Below are 24,176 nucleotides of genomic sequence, written 5' to 3' on the forward strand. Positions count from 1 at the left end.
TGCTGATTGAAACTGAAAATCATTTCACAAATGACAATGGAACTTACCATCTGGTAAAGAGAAAGGTGATTCTGCCCTTGAAGATGGAACTGGAAGTGGATGTATTGGTGAAATATTAGGAGGTCTGTGAGTACTTAGGTAGGTAGGTAAGTAGATAGGTAGGTAGGAAGGCAGGTAGATATATAGATAAGTAGGTTTAAAAATAATAAAGAGATAGATAAATAGATAGGTAAATGACAGATATATATAGATAAATAGACAGACAGACAGACAGACAGACAGACAGACAGACAGGTACATATATAGCTAGCTAGTTGTTATCATGCTGTGGGAGTGAGAAACTTGCAGAGAAAGTCTTATGGCACCTTGAGAATTTTTATCAGGCACCCTACGTGACCTTGTTTTGAATTGGTCTAGGAGGAATTGGTGAAGGGAGGGGATATGGTTCAGGAATCCTGGTGGGACATGAGATAAATGACCATGGTGCTATGTCTCTAGGTGCCTGTCATCTTGGGTCCACTTGTGAAAGGTGTGCTGAGAAGACTGTGCTCTCACATCCTGCTTGCACCAGGATAGCACCCTCTAATGGGAGGCCATCTCTGTTGTGGGAATGTCTGTTGGAGCCTTGTTAACTGAATGAGAAAGGCTGATTTAGAACCTTGCACCTCAGAAAATTTGGGGGCTGAACAATCACTTGGGCATTGTGCTATCGAAGAACAAGTGATAAAATTTGAATACAGTGTATGGAGTACATGGAATGATATTACAGATATTATTCTGTATTTTAAACATGACTTATCCTAGATAAATTTATGACAACTGTGAGTCGTCCTGGATGCTGAAAGGCATCCTTAAATGACTAAAAATACCCACTACAATATAATTATTGTATAATAAATATTTTAAGTATTGTTTGGAGAATAAGGACAAAACAATAGTCTCCATATGGTACAGATGCCAGTTGCATTTCAAATGCTTTCATCTGTGTGTGACTAAGGCATAGATTGAGAACACAGATGCAGTTGGACTTGGGAATATAGCACATATGGACTTAAACAATTCTTTGTTTGGCACAGCTGGAACATAGTTGCACAGAATGATTTTTGAAACCCTTAGTCAAGTTGATTCTTTCAAAGGTCATGCTGTATTGCTGTTGATACACTGAGAAAGTGTAAAATTGAGGATATATATGAAGATACAATTTTTCTAACAGAAAATTGATTAGGTTGTTACACATCTTGCCAGTGTTTTGTGCAGTTTTTTGATCTTGCTGGGTGAAAGGCATTGATTTGTTTGTTTGTTTGTTTGTGTACTTTATTTTATTTTGGGAATGATTTCTGTTTCCATTTTTCTACAAAACCAATAAGCCTGGCATCATTCAGAAGCACAGGGACACTTTAATATCATCTAGTTATTTCCTTGTGCCATTACCTTAGTGCTTTGCTGCATTCTTTCTTTTTGGAATGTCTAAATTCTTCATTACCCACTTTCTTTTTTTGACCCAAATATATCCCAATAATTCTAATTTTAAAGGCATCTGCTCCCAGGAAATCCTTTCTTTTCCTACAATGTGGGGTAAATTCTGTTCTTGACTAATTCTGTATTCACTGTGGTAATCCCCATACTATACAAGTCATAACTTCGATCTCACTTAATTAAATTTCCGGTTGGTCTTTTACAGTCTTTAAAGAGACTGATTTTATGTACGAGAATAATCCTGCTAAGTGTGAATAATAGCAGGGTAAAATAAACACGTGATTATAGGCATCAATTCAGATACTATACACCTTTGGAGAATGAATTTCGCAATTTTGATATCAGAACAAAGTCAGTTTCTAAATTTAAGTTAAAGTAAATGTGTTGTTTTTCACATATGTTATCAAGGTAAAGTGAGTAATGTTTTATATGTATGTAAATGACTGCTTTAAACATGGTAACATTTAAAAGTAATTTCAATTTTTCCTTTTGTAATATTTAACTCAGTAATTAATATTCCTTTCTCAAGCTTTTAAATGTTAATCATTTTTTCAGCAGAATACAAAGAAATAATTTACATTACAGCATTTTCATTATTATGCTTTTCTTCATACACACACACACACACACATATATATATACACACATATACATATAATATATATTTTATTGCATGTGCATAATGTAATTATCCTTTGTTGTCTAGATGATTACCAGGTTTATTACCTTGCATGAACAAACAACTGGATGCACTGGAAAGCTCAAAGACCAAGCCTTGTCAAAAAACATATTAGTAACTTTATATATTCCGGATGGGTGAAGCTTGAGACTGGAAGTCAGTTAAACAAATGCTGGTTTGAATATTTAATAGGTCTCTGGTGATCTTTCCTTTCTAGTACTGGATCTGTCTAGATGTTCACCCAGGTGCTTTCCTGCTATTTTTCCTGGCACAGCCTTCTGGGAGCAAGAAGACACCATCTCAGGGAGCATGTCTTAGTTTCCTGATGAGAATTCTCTCTCTCTCTCTCTCTCTCTCTCTCTCTCTCTCTCTCTCTCTCTCTCTCTGTCTCTCTCTCTCTCTCTCTTTGTGTGTGTGTGTGTCTGTGTGTGTGTGCATGTATGGCTGGCTAGGTGAGTGTGAGTGAAGGTGGATATTAATGGCATGCATGTGTAATGTGTTTGCATTAATGTAGGTGCACATATGTGTGGTTATATGTTTATGAATGTGCCTATCAAGATCACATGTTAATGTTGAGTGTCTTTGGTGAGTCTGTACTTTATTTACTAAAACAGGGTTTGGCTTGTGTTGCTAGTCAGCTTGTCCCTGGGATTCCCAGTCTCCAACTGTCCAGAGTAGAGATGAGCAGACACACTCTCTCACCACTGACTACTAAAGTTCTAAAGATTGGTCCTCATATTTGTGTTGCAAGTGCTTTATTCACTCAACAAACTACTAGCCTCTATTATTTTTTAAAAAATCATTAAAATTGGCTTTTATGTCTAACGTGCACCCCAGAGCCTTGCATCCGCGGAAGATAAAACAGGAGACGCAGAGATCGGGTAGTTACTGCAAAACGAGGACTTTTACTCTTTTGTATCACACAAGTGGAAAATGCGGAAGGGCTGAGCTGTGGAAGGGGCCTGGCTTAAATACAGTCTATAGTGACTTATTCACTTCTGATTGGCTGTTCGCTCACCACCCAACATTCAGTGACTTTTGGCGGACTCTCTGCCCTTGCATCTGCGCAGATAATTGTTTACTTCTGGGAAAACACAAGGCTAGTGCCAACTTGGGGTGGCGGATTATATTGCGGCTTCCTACATCTCCCCCTGTTTAAATTATTAATATGAAACAGCCTTTTGAATATTAAATGTAGTACCAATTAAGATTCGAACTCAGACCCGATCAAGCAAACTCCATCTTGGGGGAATAAGCGATCAAGAGCTTATAGCCCAAAGATTTTCCCTTACCCTTCCAGGTGCAATGGAAACCAGTCCACTGGGTGCAAGGGCTAAGGGGATTGTAAAGAGAATTGACACCCATCCCTGTGCAATGGAGTATAGCTCCCAGGATTGCAAGGGCTGTCAACCTACTATTCAGGTACCACAATTATTTAGGCAAGAGCTGGCTGGACTAGACCTCTCATCTACCCAGTGCAATGGGCTGAACCCCTGGGGTGCATAGACTGAGGGCCTCTGTCATAGGCTACTTTCTTAGCCTAGATAGTCAAATTTCAGGGAGAGACACTTGCTATAAGGCTGCAAGTGCTTAGGCTTAAGCTACCTTGTCACATTTTTTGCTGGGCTTTGAGCTTACAAACCAACCATCTATGAATACTAATCCACATCATAGGGCTGTACCAAGCAGGCCTATTCCCGCTGTTTAGAAAGAAAGAAAGAAAGGACAGAAGAAATTTAAGAAGTAAAATCTCCACAGGAAACAGGTTCCATCCACACTCCATCAAGGCTCAAAATCTGGATTTGTAATTGCTGCTGTACCTGATCCAACTTCCCATTCCACTTTCCTTTTAAATAAGCAGAAAGATTACGGCTTTAAGTAAATGCATCATTCACAAATCTCAGAGGTGTAACACCTGGATGTGGGGCTGCTGACACACAGCTTATTTGAACCACATCCGTGAGCTGCTTCACATGGGCTTGGAGCCAATCAACTCTCCGGTTGACCAAAGTCTCTTTTAAGTCTCCATAATGATGTACTGGAATGGGCACAAAGGTAGGCACATGCACAACCAAGACTAGGTCTAGTGATCCATTCCAGCATTGTGCTAAAAGCATGTAACATTTTTACAATCTAAGGTATCAGAATTATTTTGAAGGTTGGATAACATAAAGAAAAATAAAGGGTCTACACACACCAACACCGGTTGTGCAGATGCATTTTTAAAACACCTTATTAATTTTAATGTAATTTAAATGGCTAGAGATATTAAATCTTGTAGCCGAAACATTTTGTACTTTATGAACCATATTTAACAAGACAAAGGCAAATATATCCCTTTTTAACATTTTAAACAGTGGCTATAACACATACTTTAATTGTGTTGAGGCAAGATAAACTCAAGAAAATACACATATGATTTAATTTAGGACTTGCATCCCTTTGAAAACATTAACCAGAGGTTTAAATTCTCCTATGTTAAGCTTAAGATGAGGTTTTAGCCAAATAATATCTTTTAACAACTTTTAAAAATCACTAAGAGGAAATCAAGATTAAAAGTAAACCATTTTCCTTTGCTTGTACACTCACAAGCCAGAAAATGGCGTTAGATCTCCACCACAAATGGTTGTGAGTCACCACGTGGCCGCTGGGAGTTTAGACTTTATATTTTAAATTAAGTCCAGCCTTTAATGGCTGAGATATCTCTCTAACCCCAATTTATCTCAAATATTGAAAGACACTGTCTTTGAATCTTTTTTGAAGTAACAAGTATTTTAAAAAATTTTCTAAAGCTCGTTATATTGGAGCAATAGCTTGCAGAAAAAATTTCTTTAGAGAAATCCACTAAAGTATCACACAATGAATAATACACACAAAAAGACTTAACCTCTTACCTTTTTTGTATTAAAGCAACAACAAAATTTATATATGTATAAATTTTACATTATACATATATATATAATGTAAAACATTACCCATTTTCTGAAGAAATTATTTTTAACAAATATCGCTCCATGGGCTCTTAAACATTATGAATAAATTTATTACCTGTAAACCTTTTACCTTTACCAGAAATGTAAAGGAATGGTATAAAAATATCTTTTATGTAAACATTTATTGAAATGGTAGCTGGAGAAGACAAGTTAGGCTGTATAAATCTTAAATTTGAACTTTATTTTGGATTAATTTAATAACCAATCTTTTTTTGTCCCATGAGAATATCGGATAAAATCCAACCTTATTCTCTAACAATTGCTACACATATTAGAGGAATCTAAAGCATCTCATTTTTAGCAACTTTGAATATAAAGGAATTAAAATAATTTGAACCATATTTTATAAGCACATTTCTAGGATCCGGTCTGTGAAGACTCAGAACAAAACTTAGCAGTTGGGCTTCTGTGGCCGCGGCCTGCATGTCTTAATTCAAATGTACTTAAAGCCTTAAATTTAAACTGTAAACCTTAAAAGACACGTGTTGTATCTTTTCTCTATAAACATAGGCAAATCAAAAATTTTTAAACTCTTGGCTGAACTACCAACTGTAGCCAATGGAATATTGGCCATTTAACTATGTTTTAAAGCCTCTTTTGTAAGTAACACTCAATCAACAGCTGTAAACAATAGGCAGTACTTCAGCATCTGAATACACTGCAAGAGAACAGTTTAAGCTCTAACTATGTCCCACAATGTATATTCATTCCCAAATGGAACTTTAGTATCAGGAGACTCAGAGCCGAAATCTTGTAATCCAGCTTCCTCAGACAGCTCCAGCTCCTGCAGCTGCGCCTGCACCTCAGGGGCCGGCGACTCCAGGCCTCGCTCTGCCATCGCGGCTGCACCAGCCGAGTGGGGACCCAAATTAAATTGTTTTCACCTGTGAAATAAGCACAAATAGCCTCTCCTCCTGGCCCACAGCACACCCCTAGGCAATCCCACAGCCTCCCGTTCCCACGAGAGGCGGCTGCATCCACCGCGGCATCCTCAAAAATCATTTGTTGCTCTAAGCTTGCACTATCTCTCTCCTCTGCCTGCCTGTGCCTCCCAAGTGCTGGGATTAAAGGTGTGCGCCACCACTGCCTGGCTTGCTCTGCCTGCCGCATGTAGAGGAACCCAGACGCTTCCCCAAAGACTCTTTCATAAAGGCGGATTCTTTTTTTCTCCAACCTCCCCCTACCTGACGGTGGTTCCATGGACTCTGCAGCAGTCTGTGTTCCCTTTGAACACTCTATTCTATCACCAGGCCTTCCCTGTAGCCTGCTACTAACACACTTTAGTTCTGGTATGCCAGAGTAGCCATAAAACAAATGCAATATAAGCAAGAGGCTAATTAATGGAGTGGCTGCGGTGAATTTAAATCTGCTTGCCACGACCCCCACTTCAGAAATATCTGCTAAAGGTGTACCTCGCACACCTGCAGTCTTTCAACCTTCCTCGAGTCTCGGGGTCCTTCCGATGCGCCTAGAAATTCGTGCGCGCCTAGAAATTCTCGGGTTCTTGGCACCAGATCTAACACACACCCCGGAGACTTGCATCCGTGGAAGATAAAACAGGAGACGCAGAGATCGGGTAGTTACTGCAAAATGAGGACTTTTACTCTTTTGTATCACACATGTGGAAAACGGGGAAGGGTTGAGCTGTGGAAGGGGCCTGGCTTAAATAAAGTCTAGAGTGACTTATTCACTTCTGATTGGCTGTTCGCTCACCACCCAACATTCAGTGACTTTTGGCAGGCTCTCTGCTTTTGCATCTGCGCAGATAATTGTTTACTTCTGGGAAAGCACAAGGCTAGTGCCAACTTGGGGTGGCGGATTATATTGTGGCTTCCTACATTTATGTCCTATATTTCTTTTTTAGGAAGTTTATTGGTGGCATACAAAAAGCTTTTGACTTTTAAATGTAGATTTTGCATCAGAGCTAAGTCTGGGACCACTCCATTGATGATGAATGTCCTGAAGATGACAACTTCTATTCCAGCCTCTCCTTGCTGCTCTAGAGACATCAAACCTAAGGGTAGCAATGTTATATTGATGAGCAGGAGGATGCTCAAAGCCTCTTTGTCTTCATTGGGTAAATGAGATGTTTCTTTAAGAAAAGTGAGAGACTTGTTTGGCCAGAAGGTAAATCCAGAGGCCATTTGGATAAAGAAATTAGTATAGAATCCCCACATGATAAAAAAGAAGTTCTCACCAGAGGTGGAGTGTAAAGATCCCATTAACCAGAAAGAGTATGTGTGAAGACACCTATGGACAGTGTTATCATTATTGAATGTCTCAAATTCAGACCCTGAATGCCCCCAACACTAGTCAGAGATGTATGACTAGGGATCAGTAGGTCAGAGGTGAGTCTTACATAAGGGCATGAGGAAGAAATGAGTTCCCAAAAGGCATGGAGAAAATCCAAGACTCCCAGGGTCAAAGGGGAAATATTTGAAGGCTTCCCGGGGAAAGAGTAGGAATTTGAAATCCCTTTATAGAGGTAAACTAACATGTTTCCTTGAGTAGAGTTGGAAATTTTCATATTCTTTACTTGACATGATATCAGTGTCCTAGCCCACCTCATTCAGTAGAATATATTCCAACTACTGCATGATCAGCTTTCAGTTCCTCATCAGAGACCAGAGCATCTGTCCACTGTAGTAAAAGTGGTGCTGGGACAGGGAAAATCTGAGTAGTCATCAAAAATCTGGATTATAGGCATATTCTGGTTCTCCTTCTTAAGCATATTTTCAGCTGCTCGGTCTAGGTATGAAATGTGGTGAACACATCATTTTGGTTTCTGCCTTGACGCAGTGAGCTCGTGTTCTGGGCTTCACTTGCTAAGTTTGGGCTCTGGAACTTAAAGCCTGGGTGGTCTGGAGTTTTTTCCAGGTGACTTGAAATATTTCACACTACTTAGGCAAAATGAGATCTGAGCACCCTTGGTAAATCAGAGGCAGTAGATTGGAATTCCTTTGGTCACAATAGAAGGACCTGCCCAGTTAAATAGAGATATTAAGTCTACTCCCACAGGACATACTTAAAAGGTCTGAGAACCCTTTGGATATTGCTGGAATATATTTCTCTAACAGGTATGTCTGAGATCATTTGCTCAGAAGGCGAATAGTATAATTAGGGAGAGAGAATAGTCTAAAAGCCAATTCAATAACAGATGATACTCAGAGTACTTTAGGTAGGTGGAGGCATATCCAATTTTTGTGTGTGTGCAAAAGAGGAATTGTTTTTTGCCCCTCTGGGGACAGATGATAGATCTAAGATGCCCTAAAGTAGAAGGATGTGATTGGAGCTCCCCAGGATTGTGTGGAAGAGGCTCAGCCTCTCTTAGTCTTGTCTGGAGCCCTAGTTGCAAGTTGATTGATACCTTGAGAATTATAGGCATTTCTAGGCACTCACTCCTTTATTAGCTCCAAACTTGAAATTGCAATCTAGGATACACATCTTCTGAATTTCTATGCTAGGCATGGCATATGTCTTAAAGTCTTCAAAGAAGTGACAGTTATAGTAGTCTCAGGTTTAGTGTCTTCTTCAAATATATGTCCATCCACACATTCCTCTGCTTGTAGAAAACAATGTCTCTGTCTAAGGGACCAAAATGAAGATAGTACTCTGATTTACCCTTGCCTTGATATTCTTTTGTTTGGGACTTCAGACCTGAGTTCTGAGATCTCTTAGGTCAGAAGAGTGCTTCCCAGGCCACTAGAATTAGAAGTTATGGATAGGAGTTCTCCTGTGAAGATGGTGAATCTGTGGGATTTTCTTGATCCCACAGACCAGGTCTGGAGCACTCTTAGCTGTGAATGTCTAAATCTCCCTAGGTAATATTGGGAAGGACCTAAGAAACTTTGGACAGAAGAAGGACTGTTATGTCCTTCCTCAGAGAGATAATGTTGCAGACTTCATGGAAATAAGGGTGTTGAAGCACACAGATCATAAGCAGAATTTCTAAGAAAATTTGTGTAAAGGTGAAGGTCTATACCTATCTGTGAGAGGGGTAAAATCTCCATTTATTTTTAAAAAGAGAGACCATTTCCTATTGGACAAAATATAAATACCTTGTGGAGCAGAGAAAGATCCAGTGCTGCTTGATCGGCTTCCAATTTTTTTCTTTATGTAGACTATCCATACTCTGTGTGAAATGTGTGAAGTTTTGTGTGGAAGGTCAAAAGCAATTCTTGCATTATTACAATAGGAGGTTCAATGGTGGTCTTTTCGCTATGAAACTTTTGGTTAGATAAGTCCAAGGCCCTTTCTTCAGAGCAAGAATGTCTAGAATATATGGAGCAAGATAAAGTTTGGCAGTAATCATAGGAGGTTGGGAATACAGCAAGCATACCAATTCAGTAGAACAAGATCTATTGACACCTTACAAGATAGGGTAGGCATGAGTCCTTGTGCACTTGGGCACAAGGATTTCAGATAAATGTAGGCATTAGGAGAAAGTGTTATTGTGCCCTAGACAGAGGGGAAAGAGGAAATATTTGTGAGCAGGCATTGAGTGTCCTAGTTTCCTATAGGCAGAGAGAAAGGCACCAAAACACCACTATGAAAGGATGATATTTACAGAACTCTTGGACAGAGAGTGTGGATTTGAGAACAACTGGAACAGAAGGAGTTATTCTGATGTCCCTTTCAGATGAGGTGTTGGATGTGAGACACAGTTAAGTGGATTATTTTTTGCCTTCCTTCATCAGAAAGAGAATGATTTGAAATCCTTCTTGATCAGAGAATATAATTATTTAGGACCTTTTTGACTCAAAGTGGAGTTTGGGGCCTTGAGCAGGTAGAGATGATCTCAGGCCCTGTCAGTCTTATAAGATAGATATTGGACTCTCTTATATACAAAGGGTGTGTTTGATATATAATGGACAGAATTTGGTTGTCTAAAGCAATGATGTTTAGGAGTAGAAGATTAAAGCATACTTAGAGTCTTCTAAAGTCCCAAACCTCTTTAAGGATAAGCAAGTGTCCTAGCCTACCTTGAGCAGGGGAGGTAAGACTGCTTCACAGTTTAGAAGATTCCCATCCTCAGTAACAACATGGTAATCCTGGTAACAATCCAAGCATTGTTCATCAGTCATGATTGTCAGTCTCTAAGTCCTGGAGCTTGGGTCTCTCCCTTGGTATGAGAGGGAAAGTACCAAGTTCTCTGGTTGAAATATGGTACATCAGTAATTTCGTTGACTAGCAGGGAATGATGTTGCACTCCCTTTTGGAACTGGTGGAGGAATGAATCCCCATAGGATGTGAACCTAAGCTGTGGGCTCCTGTTTAGAACTAATGGAAGGTTTCTCTCCCTCTTGGACAATAGAAACATGTTTTGAGCCCTTCTTAGTAGAAACAGGGTGGCTGATATCCTCTTGGGGTGATGATGATAGTTTGACACCCCCATGGGTACTTTCTCCATCTAGACATGACTCAATGCCTTCTTGGTCTGCAGGAGAAATTTTAATGGGTCCTTGGGTATCAGAGGCATTCCTCTGTCTTCTCCTGTAAAAAGTAGTGTGTCTGGGAATCTCATGAGGAGAGGTGGAATGCACGAGGCTCTCTTCATAAGAGGGAGTGGTTTGTGTGCACTCTTCTGTAGAGATGGACAATGCTATGCTCTCTTGGGGAGTAGCTTTTGGTTTTGAATCTTTTCCTCTCCCTCTCCCTCTCCCTCTCCCTCTCCCTCTCCCTCTCCCTCTCCCTCTCCCTCTCCCTCTCCCTCTCCCTCTCCCTCTCCCTCTCCCTCTCCCCCTCTCCCCCTCTCCCTCTCTCCCTCTCCCTCTCTCCCTCTCCCTCTCCCCCTCCCCCTTCCCTCCCCCTCCCACTCACCCTCCCTCTCCGTCTCCCCCCTCCCCCTCCCCGTCATTTGGAAAATGAAGAATGCCTGAGCTCTCTTTTTGACAAAGAGGATGATTTGCAACTCTCATGTTCAGAATTGAAAGCTTGAGTGTCCCTTTGGTCAGAAGGGACTTTTTAAATGTGGTTTTGGTAGACTTGGACTGTCTGTGAAGGCCTTGGGGAGGTGGGGAATTTTGAGGCCCTCCTCAAGAGATGGTGAGGATCCACATGCTCCTTTGGCAGAATGAAAAGTGGTGAGGTTTTTGTTGGTCTCAGTTTTTAGCTTTGAACTCCTTTTGTCAGATTTGTAAGCTCTTACCCCCATTTTGGAAGAATGGCAGAGTGCATAGCCCTCATTTTCTGATGGCACAGATTTCAAGCCTGTTTGGTCTAAAGAGGCATGTCTTGATCTTGTTTCCCCCAATTTAGAATGTCTGGAGCAACCTCCTCAAGAGGAAGAACCACTGAGACCTTCTTTATAAGGGAAACTAGAAGTGGACTTGAGTTTTTTGGGCACACTTGAAAGTTGTGAGGTTACATTCAGTAGAAGAGATACTTTTTAAGACATCAAGTTCTGAAAGGGAAGATCTGATAAATTGTTCAGGAGATGGGACAGATTTCAATATCCTTTGGGTATAATTGAAAAATCTAGGGCTTTCCTTGGGAAAAGGGGAATGTCTCTGGTGTTTTTCATGAGAAGCAGTAGGGATAAAGTCATCATGTGCACAAAATGACAGTCCCAGAAACTCTGTTGAAAAGGAAGTTCTCACAGAGTCTTGGGTAGATGGTATAGGTTCTAGAAGCCACTGGGCTGGTTCAGAAAGTTCTAGAGTTTCCTGGGGAGATGTTGATGTTTCCAGGATCCCTTGTTCAGAAACTAAAGAGCCCAGAGCACCTTCACTGGGTTTCAAAAGCCCCAGAGCCTCTGGCACAGATGGCAAAGATTCTAGGGCCACTGACACAGAATCTGAAATCTTAAAAGTGAATTGGGTAGATGGCAGAGCTTCTTCTAACTCTGGACTAAGTGATGAAGGAGGTAGAAATTTGAGGTAATCTTGTGCAGGTGACAAGGATTCTATAATCTCTTGGCTGACAAGTGGTATTTCTGCAGTGTTTTGCACACATGGTAATGTTTCTAGTGTGCCAGGGCAGATTCAGAAAGTCCAGTATCTGCTAGATCAGATGGTGAATTTCCTAAAGCCTCATTTTCCAAACAGGATCCTGGGGGCTCTTGGGATAACAAGAAAGTTTCTGGAAGCCGTTGGGTAGATGTCAATGTTCCTAGAACACCCTGGGCAGACAGGGATGTTTCAGAGACATATAAGTCAGGTTGTGACACTGTCAAATCCAATTGGACAGATGGAGAAGATCCTAGACTCACTGTGGTAGATGCTGAAAATTTGAAATTTCCTGGTGAAGCATTGGGTACTCCTGGCTTACCATGTGTACAGGTATAACCTTCCAGATTCCACTGTAAAGACAGGCACGGGCCTCCAGCTTCTTGAACAGACAAGAAAGGTCCTGGATTTACTTGAACAGACAGAGACATTGTCAAAGGACCTAGGGAAGATGATACAGATTCTAGTGTTCCTTGTTCAGATAAAGAAATTACCATGGGACATTTGGAAGAAGGCATAGGTCTTGAAGATTCTGAAGCAGATGGATCACATTGTTGGGCCCTTTGAGCAGAATTCAAAGACTCATTTGGTCCCTGGCATGAAGTAGAAGGTCCTAGAGTACCCTCTGTAGGTTTAGAGAGATCAAAAGTTCCTTCTATGGAAAGGGAAGAATCCGAAAAGCTTAGGGAAGAAAATAAGGGGCAAAGTTGGGCAGATATTGAAAGTTCCAAAGGGGAGCCACCAGATACCACATGTCCTGGGGTAGCTGTTGAAGATTTTTGTGCACCTGGTGCAGATGATGTATATCCTACAGGCTTCTGTGGAGATGGCAAAGGCTCTACAATGCTTTGTGCAGTTGCAGAAATTGTCAGAGATCCTTGGTCAGATTTCAAAGTTCCTGCCATCCCTTGAGCAGGGTGGGCATATCCCTGACACACTGGAGTAGATGGTGAGTCTCCTTCTGTGCAGTGTGTAGAGGTGGACTGTGTCCCTGTACCTTGTGTATGTAAAGAAGGACTTGAAAGCCTTTGGGCAGATGTAGAATGTTGGGCAAACATTTGTGTAGATGTGGATAGATATACAGTCCTCTGTGTAGATAGACAGGGACTCACAGCTCCATGAGCAGAATCTGAACATTCTTGAGTCACTTGTTCTGAGGAGGAAAGACCCAGAGGATGATAAGAACCTTTAGAACATTGTGGTGTATTCATCATTGCCTGGGCTGAGATGGAAAGTTTCAGAAGCCCCTGGGATGATTGGAAAGGTGCCAGACACCCTTGACTGGATGTGAAAGTTTCTTCACATCCTTGGGTAGAAGATGAATCTCTACTAGGTTCTGAATGTGGTGATGGCAAAGTTCCTAGAGTTGTTGACGCAGGTTGAGAAGATGCTACATCCTCTCTCACTAGGGGAGAATGGGCCAAGGTACTCTGTGTTTCTTTGTCTTGCCCCAAAGGCAAAGTTCCCTCTGCTGCCCTGGAAAGTTCTTTGGGCTTTTGAGAAGATAGCAAAGCTCCTAGTACCCCTGAACAAGGTTCAGTCATCTTTGGGGAACATGATGAGCATTGTACAATATGTTGAGCAGATGGGGCAAATTTAAGAGCCCTCTGGGAAAGAGTTGGATGTTTCAAAGGCTTTGGAACAGATGACACAGTTCCTATATGTTCTTGTTTGGATGTGGACAGTTTCAGAGACCCTTGGGCAGATAGGGAAGTTCCCAGAACCCCTTGTGCAGATGACAAAGATCCTAAAGTTCCTTCTGCAGTTAAAGGAATTCCCAGAGGCACTTGGGCAGATAGAAAAATTCCTAGTTCCTTCTTGTCACTTTCTTTGTAACCTAGAGTCCCTGAGCTAGGAAGCAAAAGTTCTTCAGTTCCCTGGGCAGCTACAGGCTTTCCCAAAGTGCCTTCTGCATAAAGGGAAGCTTGTGTAGGCACCTGAGTAAATGCTGAGATCAATGGAGAAATTTGTGCCGATGCTTTTAGCTCAAGAGCTGCTTGTGAATATAGGGAACCTGACACAGCTTTTGGCAAAGATGCTGGAGAGGCTTGACTTGCTTGTGTTGGTGAGGAATTGCCAAAAGGCTTTTGGGCATGTGGCAAAGCTCCTGTAGTCCTTGGCACACATGGCGACATTCCCAAAGAACCTGAGACAGAAGACACATGCTGATGAGTACACTGGGCCAACTCGGATGATCCCAGGAACCTTTGGGAACATGATGACTGCTGGAGACATTCTTGAGTATATGGGGATGGGCCCAGCATGGCCTGAGAAGATATGCAAAGTTTGGTAGACAGCCAATGTGCTAGTTCACTTGAGACTTCTAAAGAAGATTCCAGAGATCCTTGATCATATAGTGAATGTTCTGTAGGCTCTGAGGGAGATGACAAAGGACCTGTAGTCCCTTGGAAAGATAGTGAGGTATCCTGAGATTCTACCATGTGTGAGGAGTGCCCTAGCTTCTTTTGGAAAGATGTAGAATGCTCTGGAAACCCTGTGGTAGATGGCGAAGAACCCACACTATCTGGGACAAACATAGAATGTTCTAGAGGCCCTTGCTTACATCTCATAGATTTTAGAGTCCCTGAGGTTGTTTGGGGAGGTTTCTGAGCACATGGTGCAGAAGATGAAGTTTGCACACTACTTTGGGAAGATAACAATGGTTTTTTAGTTTTCTTAGTAGGGAAGATCCTTGTTTTGATGGCAACTTTTCTAGAATCCTAGGTTCAGATTTTGGCAGTCCCATTTCCCCTCTAGGAGACAAAGTTCCTGTAGTCTGCAGGAAAGACAGTGAGGTATTCTGAGATTCTACCATGTGTGAGGAGTACCCTAGCTTCTTTTGGAAAGATGTTGAATGCTCTGGAAACCCTGTGGTAGATGGTGAAAAACCCACACTCCTCGGAACAGACATAGAATGTTCTAGAGGCCCTTGCTTACATCTCATAGATTTTAGACTCCCTGATGTCGTTTGGGGAGGTTTCTGAGCACATGGTACAGATGACGAAGTTTGCACACTCCCTTGGGAAGATAACAATGGTTTTTTCATTTCCTGGGTAGAAGAAGAAGATTCTTGTTTAGATGGTGACTTTTCTAGAGTCCTAGATTCAGATTTGGGCAGTCCCATATCCCCTCTAGGAGGCAAAGGACCTGTAGTCCCTTGGAAAGATGGTGAGGTATTCTGAGATTTTACTATGTGTGAGGAGTGCCCTAGCTTCTTTTGGAAAGATGTTGAATGTTCTGGAAACCCTGGGGTAGATGGCAAAGGATCCACAATCTCCTGGACACACATAGAATGTTCAAGAGGGCCTTGCTTACACATCATGGATTTTAGAGTCCATGATGTGTTTTGGGGAGGTTTCTGAGCACAAGGTGCAGATGTTGAAAGTGTCACATATCCCTGGGAAGATAACAATGCTTTTTAGTTCCCTTAGTAGAAGAAATAGATTCTTCTTTAGATGGCAACTTTTTTAGAGTCTTAGTTTCAGATTTGGGAAGTTGCATAGCCCCTGTAAGAGACAGAGAAGGTTTTTCAGCCCCTTGATTAGATGGCACTATTTCAGCCTTCCTATGGGCATGTTGAGTAGATCCTAAAGCGCCTTTCTTACATTGTGAATGGCCTCCAGTCACATATACCGATATAGCCTGTCCTAGATTGTCATTTTCCAATTGGTATTTTATCCCTTTCCCTTGGTCAGATACCAAAGGCTCTAAGTTTCCTTGTCCAGAAGGATTTTTAGATGCTTTAGAAGACATGGTTTTTTTAGAAGACATGCTTTTTCAGACATTTTTGGGCTAATGGCATACATTCTAGACAATTTTTTTTTTAGATGTGGACTTTCCCTTAGACCCTTGGAAATATAGAAAAGGTTGTGTAGTACTGAAGTCTATTTTGCAAAGTGATAAGTTACTTTGAGCATGGTAAACATGTTCTGGAGCCCTTGGGAGAGATGAAGAAATTCCCTGAATCCCTGGAGCAGATGGTGAACATACTAGAGACTTTTGTGAAGATATGGAATGTCCAGCATGTTTTTGCGTAGATTGGCAACTCTCCCCAGTTTCTTGATCATTTGTGGAACATTCCAAAGCTTTTGGGACAGATATAGATGGTGTGGGAATCACCTTAGAAGTAGATGTACCTTTTGATGATTCTTTGGCAGCAGAACATGATACAAGCCCCCTTTTTGCAGGAGGGAGGCTGTTGAAACTGTCTTCATCAGATCGGAAACGTTTGAAGGCTCCTTTGTCAGAAGGATCAATTCTTAACCTGTTTTTTCTAGAAACTGAATGCCTGGTGACCACTTTGGTAGAGAGAGAACATCTACTAGTTCTTCCCAGAGAAGGCATGTAAATGGAACACTCTTGGGTAGGTGTATATAATTGTAAAGCACCCTGTTCAGATATGGTATATCCTAAGGCCTCTTGCTGAGATGGAGAAGGTCTTAATGTGCCTTGTATACCTGTGCACATCTTGACTGTGACTTCAGCATGAGGGGAAGGTACTAGAGCTACCTGTGTAGATGTGGTCTCTCCTAGAGCACCATGGAAATATGTGTTAGTTCTAAGAGCCTCATGGTCAGGTAGGGAAGTTTCTAGACCTCCTCCTTGTGTATCTGTGGAAGTTGAAAGAGAACTTTGTTCAGCTGGAGAAGAGGATAACACATTTTGTATAGAAACATCAGGTTTCATAAACAGCTTGATGGGCAAAACAGCTTCCAAGGCCCCTTTGGATGTGCCACATCCAGGAGCCATTTCTAAAGATGGGTCTGTGGCTAGAACTCCTGTTGTAGATGTATTCTGTACCACAGTCTCTTTCTGAGTTAGGGTAGTACTTGGAGAACTGTGTACAGGTTTGGCAAATCCTAGCATCTCTGATGTATTTGTAGAAAATTTTAGAGCCTCTCCTACCGATACAGAATGATCTAGTTTCCCCTGAGGGGGCAGGGAAGGTTGTATTGTCTCAGCACACTGTACAAGTATGGAACTTGCATGGCTCACTGGCAGTGTTTTGGTACAACCTTGGCTCTTTTGGTCCTGATGACAAGTCAGGAGGGCCCTTTTGGATGGTAAGGGATATATGAATAATTCTCTGTCAGATATGGATACTTTGAAGACCGTTTGTTTAGAAGGAGCATCTTTCAGTGCCCTTTTTCTGGAGTGTGATTTTTCAGAGTCACATTTCAGAGAAGAAGAATATTTTATTCTCCTTTTATGTGGGAGAGCAGATTTGAGAACATGTCTTTGACCATCTTCTGTAGAGGGGGACAATGCTAGTGCGCCCTGGCAGACTGGGAAGGTCGCAGAACCCCTGGTGAAGATGGTGAAGGTGCTAGATGACTTTGGTTGTATTCAGAAGGCACAGGAATCTCTTGGCTGGACTCAGGAGTTTCTACCACATCTTGTGTATGTGTGGAACTCTCAAGAACCCTGCCTGAAAATGGCAAAGATCCCTGAGCTCCTGGTGGAAAAGTGGAAAATTTTGTCTCTGCTTGGGCAGGTGTGAGTGTTGTGAGGCTCACATGGGAACCCATGATTGCATTTAGCCCCCTTTGGACAGTCAGAGATGATCTAAGCCCATTTTTTAATGGTGGGAGACTTTGAAAGTCCTCCTGGTTTAAAGGGGAAGTTCTGCAATTCCCTTGGTCAGCAGGGTCAGGCCTCAAGCACATTTTAGTAGAAGCAGATTGCTTAGGGCACTTTGGGGAAGAGGGGGAACATCTTTGGCTGTCTTTGTGAGAGGACATATCACTCTGCCCTGCTGATAAGTTTGGCAGCTGACAAACTTGTTAAAATTTCCTGGGAATAAGTGGTAGGACTTAATCCATTTGTGAAAACTAAGAAATCACGGATCTTACTTTTGAGAGAAGAGGGTTTAGAGCTGTCTTTTTCTGATGGGGCTTGTTGTAGGTCCCCTTGACCAGAGGGGTCTTCTCCAACATGTTTTGGGGGAGAATTGGAAAGATTGGTGACCTGTAATGTAGGGGATGAACTTTTGAACCTACTTCTGGAAGAGGAGAAATGTATGATTTTTCTTTCTGCATAAGTGGGAAGACTTTGGGATGCCAGGGCAGATGTGGAATGTCCCATAGACCCTTGAAAACATTTGGTTAGTTCCAGAACCTCTTGGTGGGATACAGACAGTCCCTGAGCATCTCGGGGAGAAGTGGAAGATCCCAGATCTCTTTGGCTAGATAGGGAAGGTTATAGGGAACGTTGAATGTGTGGGGAAATTACTTGTCCATGTTGGCCAGGAGAAAAGTCCGCAGAAGGTGAGCCAGGGACAGCTGAAGAGTCAGCAGAAGATGGGCCAGGCACAGCAGAAGAGGCAGAGGAAGATGGCCAAGGAACAGCAGAAGAATCAGGAACAGCAGAAGAATCAGAGGAAGATGGCCCAGACACAGCAGGAAGGACAGCAGAACATGGCCCAGGCACAGCAGAAGAGACAGCAGAAGATGGGCCAGGCACAGCAGAAGAGTCAGAGGAAGTTGTCCTAGGCACAGCAAAAGAATCAGAGGAAGATGACCCAGACACAGCAGGAAGGACAGCAGAAGATGTTCCAGGCACAGCAAAAGAGACAGCAGAAGATGCCCCAGGTACAGCAGAAGAGTAAGAAGATGTCCCAGGCACAGCAGAAGACTCAGAAGATGTCCCAGGCACAGCAGAAGGGTCAGCAGAAGTTGGCCCAGCCACAGTGTGATCTTCTTTGAACTTTGAACGGTCTTCACCAGTACTGTGTTTTGTAGATGTTGCAGGCACTCTGCCACCCAACTGTTCAAAGTCCATAGGTTCTTCAAACCCAATAGACACTGCCTGGCTTTTCTTCACCTTCCGAGGTATGGGCACAGAAGATGAGGCCACTCTTTTTCTGGTGGCAGGCTGTAAAACAGATGGTCTAGTGTCCCTAGTCAATGGGTTACTTATGCCCTAAGGAACCCTCAGAGGAAGTGGAACTGTCAATTTCTTGTTATCTTTCAGAACCCTCAGATGGTCAAGGGAACTCTTATTGGCTGAAGCCTTTATAAGAGCTTTGAGTTCCTGTAGCTTTTCTGTAACCTGAGCGTCCGGTTTTTTGAATCTCTGGTCTTCATAGGGCTTTGTGCACCTAAAATTGTACCTAGTTTGTCTAATGAGCCCCGGAGGTACAAAGTCAATACTGGTCAAGTGCTTCCCCCATTGGGGGACACTGAAGGGGGTCCCAGGACGTGGAGGCTGGGAACCCTGCAAGTGCTTCCCCCTTTGGGGTAGGGTGTGAATATTCCCTTGGGGGACACTGAAGGGAGTCACAGGCCGTGGAGGCTGGGAAATTGGCTGTCTGTGGTCAGAGGGTAAAGTCCAGGCTGAGGCTCCGTGGTCCCTCTCCACAAGTCTGGCCATTTTGAGTCATTAAAAAAATTGAAAGAAGAAATGGGAAATAGGCTACTATCACTTGAAGGGGCAGCGAATGCACTTGCCAATGGTGACTCACAGAAAGAAGCAGTTAAGCAGGATCATTTGAGAGCGACTTTCTCTCCTGAGAACTGTGGATGCGTCCAGGAGCTGAAGGGCACAGAACTAGAGTGACCATTGATCTCAAGAATCAAGCAAAGCTCCACAGTGGCTGTCCTCAGGCATGCACGGGCCTGTCTCGAGCTGCATCACCTGGAAGTTCTGCTTGCAGTAGCAGGGCAATCATCCAAGTGTTCTGAATGAGGAGGAACACTGAGGACTGTCTTCGTTAGAGTCCAGAATGCTACCTGGTCTGCTGCCTACTGTCAGGGGCCATGACAAGGAGCATCATGATTGGAAAGGGCAAGGGGTGCTTAGACTGTGCTCTTGCACCAGGATAGAACCCTCTAACCAGAGGCCATTAGTGTTGCAGTGATGTCTGTTGGAGCCTCGTCACTGAATGGGAAAGGCTGATCCAGAACCTTGCTCCTCAGAGTCTGTGAGGGCTAGACAGTCACTTGCATATTGTGCTACGGAAAGAACAAGTGATAGAATTTGAATAGAGCATAGAATGTGTGGAATGATGTTACTGATATTATTCTGTATTTGAAAGATATGTACGTACATACATACAGACATACATATGTGATGGTATTTTAGTCACCTGAATAGTTACATAAAAATGTACATATATGAGTTTTCTGCTGAAGGATTCTAAGCACAGGATCACATTTTCTGCAAATAGGGATCATTTGACTTCTTCCTCTCTTTTTTGGATCCTTGGTGGTATGTAAATTAGTATAGCCCTGTGTAAATCACTACATAGGTTTTCAAACATACACTTATTATATGGCCTAGCTGTCACTCTCCTGGACAAATACTCAAAAGACCATAAGTCCTACTACTGACATACATGCAATTCATGTTTATTGCTGTAATATTCACACTAGCTAAGAAATGGAACCATTTATTTCCATTATTATCTTAATAGAAAAATGGAATATATATATACACATACATATGTACACACACATACATACATACATACATACATACATACATACATATGTGATGGTATTTTAGTCAACTGAAAAGGTAGCTGAAATCATGGCATTTGGAGACAAATGAATGGAAGGAGAGATTGTTATGTTAGGTGAAGTAACACAGATTTAGAAAGAGGGAATTAACAGATTTTCTTTCCTGTGCGTTTGAGATAATTTTTATATATTTTTATGCATGTGTGTGGTTGACTGGGGGTAGTTCATTAAACCAGAAAATGAAGCATAAGAGAAGAAAATAATCTTGAGAAGAATAGAAAAGCATGATAGAATAAATAACATATAAAAATAAATGGGTGTGTAGTAATTACTGTATTATTGCTGTGATAAACCACCATTACCAAGGCAACTGATAGAAGAACAGATTTCTTTGGCTTATAATTACAGAGGGATAAGATTTCATCATGATGTCACAACTCAGCCTGGGGGCAGACCTGGTGACCCAGCACTCCTCCCACATCCAGATACAGCTTGAATCTCAGGAGGTCTGTCATAACCAGGCTTACAGATGAGACACTCCCTGCTCCAATACCTGGCCTACTTGGGACTTCCAGGGACCCAGTGGAGACAGACCCTATCTGCACTGCCCTGCTTAAGACATATCTTCCTTCTGGCCCACAACTCGGCCTGGGGAAGAGCCAGTGCTCCAGACCACTTTCCACACCCAGAGACACCTAGATTCCCAGGAGCTCCATCACAACAAGGCACACAAGATCATAGAAAGGACAGGATGCAGTCAGAGACAATAAGGCTAGTTAAAACCTGAGATAACCAGATGGTGAGGGGCAAGCCCAAGAACATAAGCAATAGAAACCCTTGCCACTTGGCACCATTACAATCCAGTTCTCCAACCACAGCATGCCCTGGATACTGTTAACACACCTGAAAAGCAAGACTTAAACCTAAAATCCCATTTCATTAGGATGATAGAGGACCTTAAGAAGGATATAACTAACTCCTTAAAGAAACACAGAAGAACACTGGTAAACAGGTAGAAACCCTTAAAGAGGAAACACATAAATCCTTCAAAGAAACACAGGCCAAACACAATCAAATCAGTGAAGGAATTGAACAAAATGATACATGACCTAAAAATAGAAATAGAAACATTAAAGAAAACACAAAGGAAACAACCCTGGAGATGGAAAATCTAGGAAAGAGATCAGGAGTTATAGACACAAGCATCACCAATAGAATACAAGAGATAGAAGAAAGAATCTCAGGTGTAGAACATATCAATAGAAGATATTGATACAACAGTCAAAGAAAATACAAAGTGCATAACGTTCCTAACCCAAAACATCCGGGAAATCCAGGACACAGTGAAAAGACCAAACCTAAGAATAATATGAATAGAAGAGAAAGAAAGTTCCCAATGCAATGGGCAAAGAAATATCTTCAACAAAATCATAGAATAAAACTTTCCTAACCTAAAGAAATAGATGTTCATAAATATGCAAGAAGCCTAAAGAACACCAAATAAATTTGGCCAGAAAAGAATTTCCTCCTATCACATAACCATCAAAACACTAAATGCACAGGCTAGAATAAGAATATTAAAATTGGTTAGGGAAAAATGTCAAGTAACGTTATGAAGGCCGAGCTAGCAAAATTATACCAGACTTCTCAGCAGAGAATGTGAAGCCAGAAGATCCTGGACAGATGTCATGAAGACCCTAAGAGAACACAAATGCCAGCCCAGGCTACTATATCCAGCAAAACTCTCCATCACCATAGATGGAGAAACCAAGATATTCTACAATAGACCAAATTTCAACAGTGTATTTCCACTAATCCAGCCCTACAGAGGCTAATAGAAGGATAACTCCAACACAAAGAGGGAAACTACACACATGAAAACCCAAGAACTTAATCACCTCAATACAAACTTATATATTCTTCAAAGGAGCAGTCTGAACAATGTCCTGTCAGTCTGCATTTTCTTACATGTTAGAATGTCCATATTATTAGTAGAAATTTTGAGACACCCAGCAGCAATTGCATTATTTGTGCACAGTTTGGATAGCTAGACTACCAAGCTAGACTACCTTTTCAGTTTTGGGTGCAGCTACCCAGATATGTTGCAAATGAAACCACACCATTACAGGTAAATAGACTGAAGCTATTCCTGATTTCCTGGACCAGCTCCTATTCTTGAACTTCTAAGCAGAGAGGACAGCTTCAGTGAAATGTGGAATATTCCAAGGGTACTTCCACTCAGGGAGATCATCTGAACCCTTCCTCTTGGGTTAGAAGGGATAGATCTGAAGGCTTTTTGAGCAAAAGTGGAAGGTCTCTTGTGCCAGACACTAGAGGGGTAGTGTCAGGCAGAGTAGGGCAAACAGCAAGGAGCAAATCCTCTTGAACAAAATGAAAACCTTTCAGATAATTCATTCAAAGGAGAAATATTAAGGAATTCCTTGTGACCAGGTGTATCCGCAATACCACTCAATGTCCATTCATCCACAGAGTCTAGAATAGACATATGTTTGGAAACTCCATTGCAGGCTGACAGCAATATTGGAGTACATCTACCAGTCTGGTAGTCATTATTTCTGTAATCTCAATTTTATCATCAGCTACATAGGGGTTGGTATGACGGGTAGATTTTCCACTATGTCTGATTACCAGCATAAAGACACATAACATGAGTTCTGGGCTTTGGAACCATGAATCAGTGTGGTATGAGGTCCTTTGTGTCATAATGGTGTTTTTCTAGGCACCCAGGTTAAAAGTGGAAGGTTTAAGTCTCTCTTGTTTAGAGTAGTATAGTTCTGTTTTGCCACAATGCATAAGGGAATGAGTTGAGCATGCATGAAATAATGCTGCAAGGTATGAGGAAATATTATTCCAAAGAGTATATATAATGCTACCTTGGGAATAAATGAAATATGTGTTCCATTTGGTCAAAGACTGTGGTCATATGAAACCTTTTACGAGTGTGTAACCTCTTAAGCCTACATTGATTTTTTAAAAATTTTCCTCTCATATAAAGCATGCTATAGAGCAGCCACCCCAACTTCCTTGTCTTAGTCATTCCCTTCCCCCCCATTCTCCCCCTGATCCACTGCTCCTCTGTTTCCCTTCAAAAAAGAGCAGGGCTCCCAGGGACATCAACTGAACATGACATAAAAAATAGAGCAAGACTGGACACAAACCAACCTATCAATGCTGGATGAGGCAATCCAGTAGGAGGAAAATGGTCCCACAAACAGACAAAAGAGTCAGAGACATCCCCACCCCCACTGTGAGGAGTCCAACAATAAGCCCAAATTAAACAACCGCAGCACATATGCAAAGAGCCTACTGAAGACCCACAGGGGATCCGTGGTTCCATCTTGAACACCTATGAACCTTGATAGTTGATTCTGTGGGCTGTCCTCTTCTGGTGTCCTTGACCCTCTGGTTCCTACAACCCTTTTTCCTCATCTTCCACTTGATTCCCTCAGCACCACTAAATGCTTGGCTCTGGATCTCTGAATATTCTCCCATCAGATGCTATAGAAAGTCGCTCTAAGAATTAGGCAAGGCAGTGTTCTATGAGTACAGCCAAATATCAAAAATTATTTTATTGACTTTTTTTTTTTTGCCAAAGTCCTGT

This window comes from Arvicanthis niloticus (assembly GCF_011762505.2).
Source record: "Arvicanthis niloticus isolate mArvNil1 chromosome Y unlocalized genomic scaffold, mArvNil1.pat.X SUPER_Y_unloc_4, whole genome shotgun sequence".
NCBI lineage: Eukaryota > Metazoa > Chordata > Mammalia > Rodentia > Muridae > Arvicanthis > Arvicanthis niloticus.